Here is a 7050-nt window from a genome sequence, read left to right on the forward strand (position 1 = left end):
TCCCTACCCAGACCTAAGATAAGTGTACATTCAAAAGTTCATAACTAACTGTTTCTGAGACATTAATCATTCTCTAACACATACACTTAGTAGAAATAACTACAAGAAAGCTTAAAAAAATCTGAGTTAACATTATGCTGTGCAAAAAGGGAAAAAAAAAAAAAAAAACCTTGAACAACCTACATTCTATGATAAATACCCTGACTAAAATGTTGGTTGTGCTACACAATTCCACTTGAGTGCAGAAATGAGTTGATTCCTATGTGCCATCTTTGTTAAGTCTTTGGTACTTTTGTTCTAAATATCACCTTGCTTTGAAAAGATGAATAACTTGTTACCAAATCACAAATCCATTTCAGTTAAGTCTGAATAAAATCCAGCATAAATGTATTACTTTGTTCTGGGAATGATGGCTCCATGTCTTAGTTCTGACAGCTTCCTAAGGGCAAACCACCATTGAAGTCATTTGGGTTTAAACTGCACAGATAGAAGAAACAGTGAAGTCTGCCTTTTTGTTTTCTTTTTAAGTCTTCAGACCTTGCTAGGACACTTCTTTCAGACCAACAGTCAGACAGTTGTGGCACCTGATGCTCTGAAACAGATGTGGTTTAAACAACATCAGCCAAGCTTAGTGATCTGGAGGTCTCCATTGATCTTTATGGTGTCCATTGCAGATAACGTTTGAATGCGGTGGTAAAAATCAAAAAGTGTTTGTCCATCCACAAACACTCTGAAACCCGGATGCTAACAAAGGATTTCCATCCTGAATGGCTGGTCTGGGATAAATGGGAAGTAAGGGATCGCTGACTGTTCTTCACCTCTTTCCCCAAATACACAAGAATTTCTGAGTCGCTGCCGATCTGTGAACACCGCTTTGAGTTCAACTGCCACCTCTGCGGGAGGATCTTCCAAATCACCACAGGTCAATCTGATGGCAAAGCTCTCTGGGTTGAGGTGTACAATGCCCATCACTAACACTTTCTTGCCTGGTCTCATGCCACCTCTAATGTGCCCACAAAATAGCACGCTCAGTCATGGCAAGTATATGTCGGCTTGAACTGGAGAGCCCAAGGAGTTGTTTAAATGCGCATCATCTAGTTCACCACTGCATCGCTGTTGGCCACAGACCCCACCGTCTTCTTGCACAGCACGATGGGGTGGCAACTGGCGGCCAGGTGGCGGGGCTGCCATGGCCCATCTTTTTAAGACACGTTGCAAAAGCCATAGGCTAGTCTCTAAACCTGTGGCCTTCGAGCAAATCGTCCAAGGCTCATCGGCAGTGGCAATTAATATAACAAGTGTCTGTTTCAGTTACAGGGACTGGATGGAGGTGGGTCTTTCTCTTCAAGGGCTTGTGGGTGGACCAGTTTCATAAATGAGTACATTGCAACACAGGTGAAGCTCAGTTAAAATGAGTACATTGCCTACTTTAAAGGTCATCTCAGCATTTGTACCACTGACTGTACTCTACATTAAAAAGTGATCAATATCTTTATGTCCTTCCAGAACAAAATCCTTTGGATGAATTCCAAGATGCTTTTGATATTAATGTCAAGTATGGCTGAGTTGTATTATGGAGATTTGATAGGGTCAAATCTATCACTTTAATTTCTGATAGCATAAGTAGGTGAAAATAATGACCTTGTACACTGAAAAGATATGGTCAGACCTGGGTTATCAGACAAAGAACTGGGTTATTTGTCATTTGTCATGTGTGACCAGTCTTCAAACCAGCTTCCTTATCTGCAAAACATTGGTTCAGAAAATAAACTTTACTTCCTAGAACCACACTGCAATCTCACCTGCTTTTGTTTCTAGTGAGGCTCCATGCTGAGCTTTTGATGGACTGTTCTCCTCTGTCATAGGCAGTGTGCAATGGTGGTTACCAGGACAGTACAGTTTAAGGGTTAAACAAGCTGGCATATGTGCTGTTCTTAGAGTGTGTGTGTGTGTGTGTGTGTGTGTGTGTGTGTGTCTGTTAGTCGCTCAGTCATGTCCGACTCTTTGCAACTCCGTGGACTGTAGCTCTCCAGGCTCCTCTGTCCAATACTAGAGTGGATTGCCATTCCCTTCTCCAGGGTATCTTCCTGACCCAGGGGTTGAATCTGGGCCTCCCGCATTGCAGGCAGATTCTTTACCAGCTGAGCATACACACTCATTCATACAAACACTGAATCTGATCTCATAATTTTCATGTCATAAAATCTTCTCAACCATTTAAAAATGTAAAAATCAGCCATAGCTTGCGAGCCATACAGAACAAGCAGAGGGATGTATGGATTTGGCTTGTAAACCAGAGTTTGCCCACCACCAGCATAGAGTATTATGTTTTACAAAACGCTTTTGTACATCCAAATGTGCCTCATTTGTTTCTGAGATCAACTCACTGAAGCAGGTAGGGAAGAAATTACTAGCCCCATTTTACAGAGAAGGAGGAAGTCTCAGAAGGATTAAGTGAGGTACTAAGGATCATAGTCAATAAGAAATAGACATGAGATCTGACCCTAGTCCCCAGGATTCAACAGCTCTTTTACTCTACCATCTTTATGACAAATTTTAGGAAAAGCTATCAGCTCCTGGCTATGTATACCCAAAGAAAGGACTGCTCCCACAGGTGAAGCAAGAGCTCTCATAACCAGGACTTGCTAGTACTTTCTAAAATTTGCTAGTACCGTACTTTGCTAGTTAAGGAATGGTTTGTATGCACTGTGAGGAGGACAGAGAGAGAGAGAAAGAAATATGTCTGCTGACACTCTGCAACCCCAGAAACTTGACCTCAGGAAGAAGGCCCTGAGGGATTTGAGTCTCCTCTGAAATCTCTTATTATGGCAGTTATCATGTATCCAGCATACCCTGTCTCAAAGCCCCATGGCCTCTGTTTGCTTTTCTATCTGTTATGTGTCCCAAAGGTCCAATACAAGGAAGAAAGAAAGAGAGGAAAAAGAAGAGAAAGTGACTGCAAAGTGAGTTTATGTCTTAGCTGTGGTGTAGAAACTAGAATTTCTTCTTTGGTATGCTGCCTACATGTTGGTATTATGCCACCACATTGACTGTAGGGCTCTAGAATTGTTCCTATGATCTGAGTACCAATTTCTTCTTGGACATGGACTTCTGAGTCATAGAAAATACTATGAGTCTCATTCAACTGGCAAGTTATTTCACATTCAAATTAACTACTTAATTAAAAAATCATTAAAATGATCAATCTATACATATACATATATATGTGTGTATGTATGTGTGTGTATATATATATATATATACACACACACACTATTGTATAACTATACAAGTTACAAGGTGGCTCAGACAGTAAAGAATTTGCTTGCAATGCAAGAGACGTGGGTTCAATTCCTGGGTCGGGAAGATCCCTTGGAGAAGTGAATTCCCATTCACTTCTACCCATTCCAGTATTCTTGACTGGAGAATTCCATGGACAGAGGAACCTGGCAGGCTATAGTCCATGGGGTCACAAAGAGTCAAACATGACTGAATGACTAAAACTTCAAGTAGAGTAATATTTAAAGATATATAAGGACTTAGTCTGTTCAGGTTGCCATAACAAATACTATAGACATTTATTTTTAACAGTCTGGAGGCTGAGAAGTCCCAAATCAAGGTGCCAGGCTCTTTGTTTCCTGGGAAGGACTCTTTTCCTGGCTTACAGATGGCTCCCTTCTTCTTGCATTCTCACATAACCTCTTCTTTGTGCAGTGGGGGAGAGAGAGAAGGCCAAACTCTCCAGTGTCTCTTTTTATAAGGGCACTAATCCCATCAGACCAAGGCCCCACACCTATGCTGTTATCTAACCCTAATTACCTCCCAAATGCCAATTCCACCTCTCAATTCCATCATGTTGATGGTGGGTAGAACTTCAACATATGAATTGGAGAATTCAATCCATCACAAGTATTCTTTCCAATAATATTTATTAAATTTCCTCTTTTCTGAAACATAGGGGGGAAAGTTATCCATCCATTCATTGATTTGCTAGTTATTTTAATAATTTTTGAGCACCTATTATGTGCTAGATCTCTCTTTCAGGGATTGAAAGCCTCAGAACTCACAAACCTCCCTGCAACTCAGAGTAAACATCCCCCATCTGCCTTTCTCCCTGGCTTTCATTACCATCTATTCCTTTTCATGTAGACTTATTGAATAAATTTCCCAAGGGGTTTGAAATACATTTTTGTTGGATCTTCACCTTTCTTTTCATGTGGCTCAGCCAACAGAAGACGATAACTGCTAAGTGCACCCCATGCTTCACAGTGTGACTGCTCAACAGCTCTGTGTTTGCAATTAGTTTTTACCTCCTCAAAGGAAAGGGCCTCTCTGCCCAGAGGTACTATACTTGGCTTTTAAATATTTAATAATTAATTGCTTGGATTTGCAACTTTTCTCCTTCTTAAATTCTTAGCTGGCATCTAGGTCACTTATAAGATTCAGATTTTTAAATGGTCATACTCTCCCCTCCTGCCTGCAAAAATGTACATTTTAAACACATGTCTACATAACATTAAAAATAATGTTTAAAACAGAAATAGAAAGTGATCTCCCATAATTACCATCACCTTGATAGAAACAGAGTCAGAAACTCTATAGCTCTGGAAGGATAGTTAAAAGGGTTGTTGACGTCGTCATACACCAATTTGAGAAGCAGGATGCATGTCCATGGCATAGCACTTCTTGCATGCATAGACCACTTGATCCATTCTTTCTGTGCTCACAAGTCTGTAGGGGTCACCAGTCCTGGTGGTGTCAGAGCACACAGATGAACAGAATCAGTTGTGGGGAGTGCCATGGGTACTTGTTACTTATATGACTTTCAAGTATGCAAACAATTTACATCTTCCATAAATTAAGGCAAAGTCAATATTTTTCCTTCAACCCCATCGATACAGGAAACAGAAGGCCATAAGCTACCAGAGGCCATAAGGCACTGGTTTCACATTGCCTAAGCTCACAGCCCAGCTCCACAAATGATTAGCTGAACCTTTGGTCAAGGTGCTTAAAACCAATAAGATTCCATTTCTTCATCTATAAAATGGAGGTTATAATAGGTTTTAGGTTGTAAATTATGAGAATGAATTGAGAATATGAATAAAAGAGCAGAGTATTTGGCATTTAGGGTAAGTACTCAGTGGGGTTCCCAGGTGGTGCTGGTGGTAAAGAACCTGCCTGCCAATGCAGGAGATGGAAGAGATGGGGGTTCTATCCCTGTCTCGGGAAGATCCCCTGGAGGAGGGCATGGCAACCCACTCCAGTCTTCTTGTCTGGAGAATCCCATGGACAGAGGAGCCTGGTGGGCTACAGTCCATGGGATCACAAAGAGTTGGACACAACTGAAGTGACAGCACACACACACTCAATAAAGGTATTAAATGCTCAATAAAGATAATAAATAAAATATCAGTATTTTCAAAGCTACTACTACTAATTATTATTATTATTATCATGATCACTATTATTATTGAGAGGTCATCTATTGTAGTAGTTAAGAAAGAGACCTTAGGTTCAAATAAACCTAGCCAAGATTTAGCTCTGCCACTTACTAGTTCTATGATCTTGGGCAACTTGCTTTACTTCTCTCAGCCTTAGTTTCATCATATCAAAAAAATATATAGAGCATTGTAGATGTTAAATGGGCACTAGGTCATGGGCATAAGAAAATACAAAGTACATAATAAATAGTAATTCTTTAATACATGTTACCAATGATGATGACATTGCTTTCTTAAATGTTAAAGGGAGGAAAGAATTATGCTTAAGAGTGTTAGATCCATGATTCACTGGGTCACGACAATGTATTATTATTGATAAGGGGGAGGTGGTCCTAGCTGATTTGAGAAATAACAAGTACTTAAAAACAAATGTTCAACCCTTCTCATGTAATTCCAAACCATTATAGAAACCTGCAACCCTGAGACAAACTGAGATTGCATATGCATAGATCAAATTGAGAGTTAATTTTTTAGTGATATAAAGAACACACAATTTTGAAGCAAAGAAGACAGAAAACTTGGAAATGATATAGTTCAACATTTTCATTTTTTTAAATGAGAAAACTGAGACTCAGGGAGAGAAAATTATTTGTCCAAGTTCAGGATCAGGCGCTTGATCTTAAAATGTAGTCAATAAGGTTTTGCTAAAAGAATGAATAAAACAAGGATGTATTTTGCCTCTCTATATTTCTATGTTTGTGTGTTGGTGTGAATCCAAGTTTTTGATTGAAGATTGTGTCTATAGGTCAACTGAAAACAAAGAGACAGTCATCAGAATCTCAAAACACCTGTTTCATCTGTGATTTTATATATAAAATTATGAGAGAAGAAAATTCTTACTAAATACTCACTAAGAGCCAGTCACTTTTACATAAAATGTTTCATGGAAACTCCATAATAATCCTGGGAAGAAATCTACCCATCAGGGTTCAGTATAGAAAACAGAAACTATGCTGGTTGTTTTAAAAAGAAAAGGAATTTGATGCCTACAAAACTCCTGAAAGGGCTAGATGGCCAAGGCTTAGACAAGATCTTCAGGAAAAATGGCTCCAAACCTCACCTTGGAAGCTGCCTGCCAAGGGAAATGCTCCCTCTGCTACAGTTTATATGCTAAGCGTCTAGAAAATGCCATATCCACTGCAGACTCTGAGATCATACCTTCAAAGCCATGCATCCGGGACATGACTCCACCCAAGACTGCTGTCCCCAGAGCTATGCCACAGCTGCTATTATCCACACCAGCAAAAGTTCAAGCTACTGCCTTTTCCCCCACTTGATCTAGTTTTAAAGTCAGTTTTCACAGTATTCATCTGACTGGTTAAAGCTAAGTCATCAAGAACCTTATGAGGCTTCCCTGATGGCTCAATGGTAAAGAATCTGCCTGCAATGCAGGAGACTGCCTGCCAATGCAGGAGGCACGAGTTCGATCCCTGGGTCGGGAAGATCCCCTGGAGGAGGGCATGGAAACCCACTCTAGTGTTCTTGCCTGGAGAATCCCACGGACAGAGGAGCCTGGCGGGCTACAGTCCATAGGGTCACAGAGAGTCGG

General features: G+C 40.3%; 1 pseudogene; it reads right to left on the reverse strand.

Moving 5' to 3' along the window:
• Positions 1 to 330: 330 nt before the first annotated feature.
• Positions 331 to 6684, reverse strand: LOC133245170 (galectin-related protein-like; annotated as a pseudogene).
• Positions 6685 to 7050: the final 366 nt, after the last annotated feature.

Source organism: Bos javanicus, chromosome 3, assembly GCF_032452875.1.
Source record: "Bos javanicus breed banteng chromosome 3, ARS-OSU_banteng_1.0, whole genome shotgun sequence".
NCBI classification, from domain to species: Eukaryota; Metazoa; Chordata; class Mammalia; order Artiodactyla; family Bovidae; genus Bos; species Bos javanicus.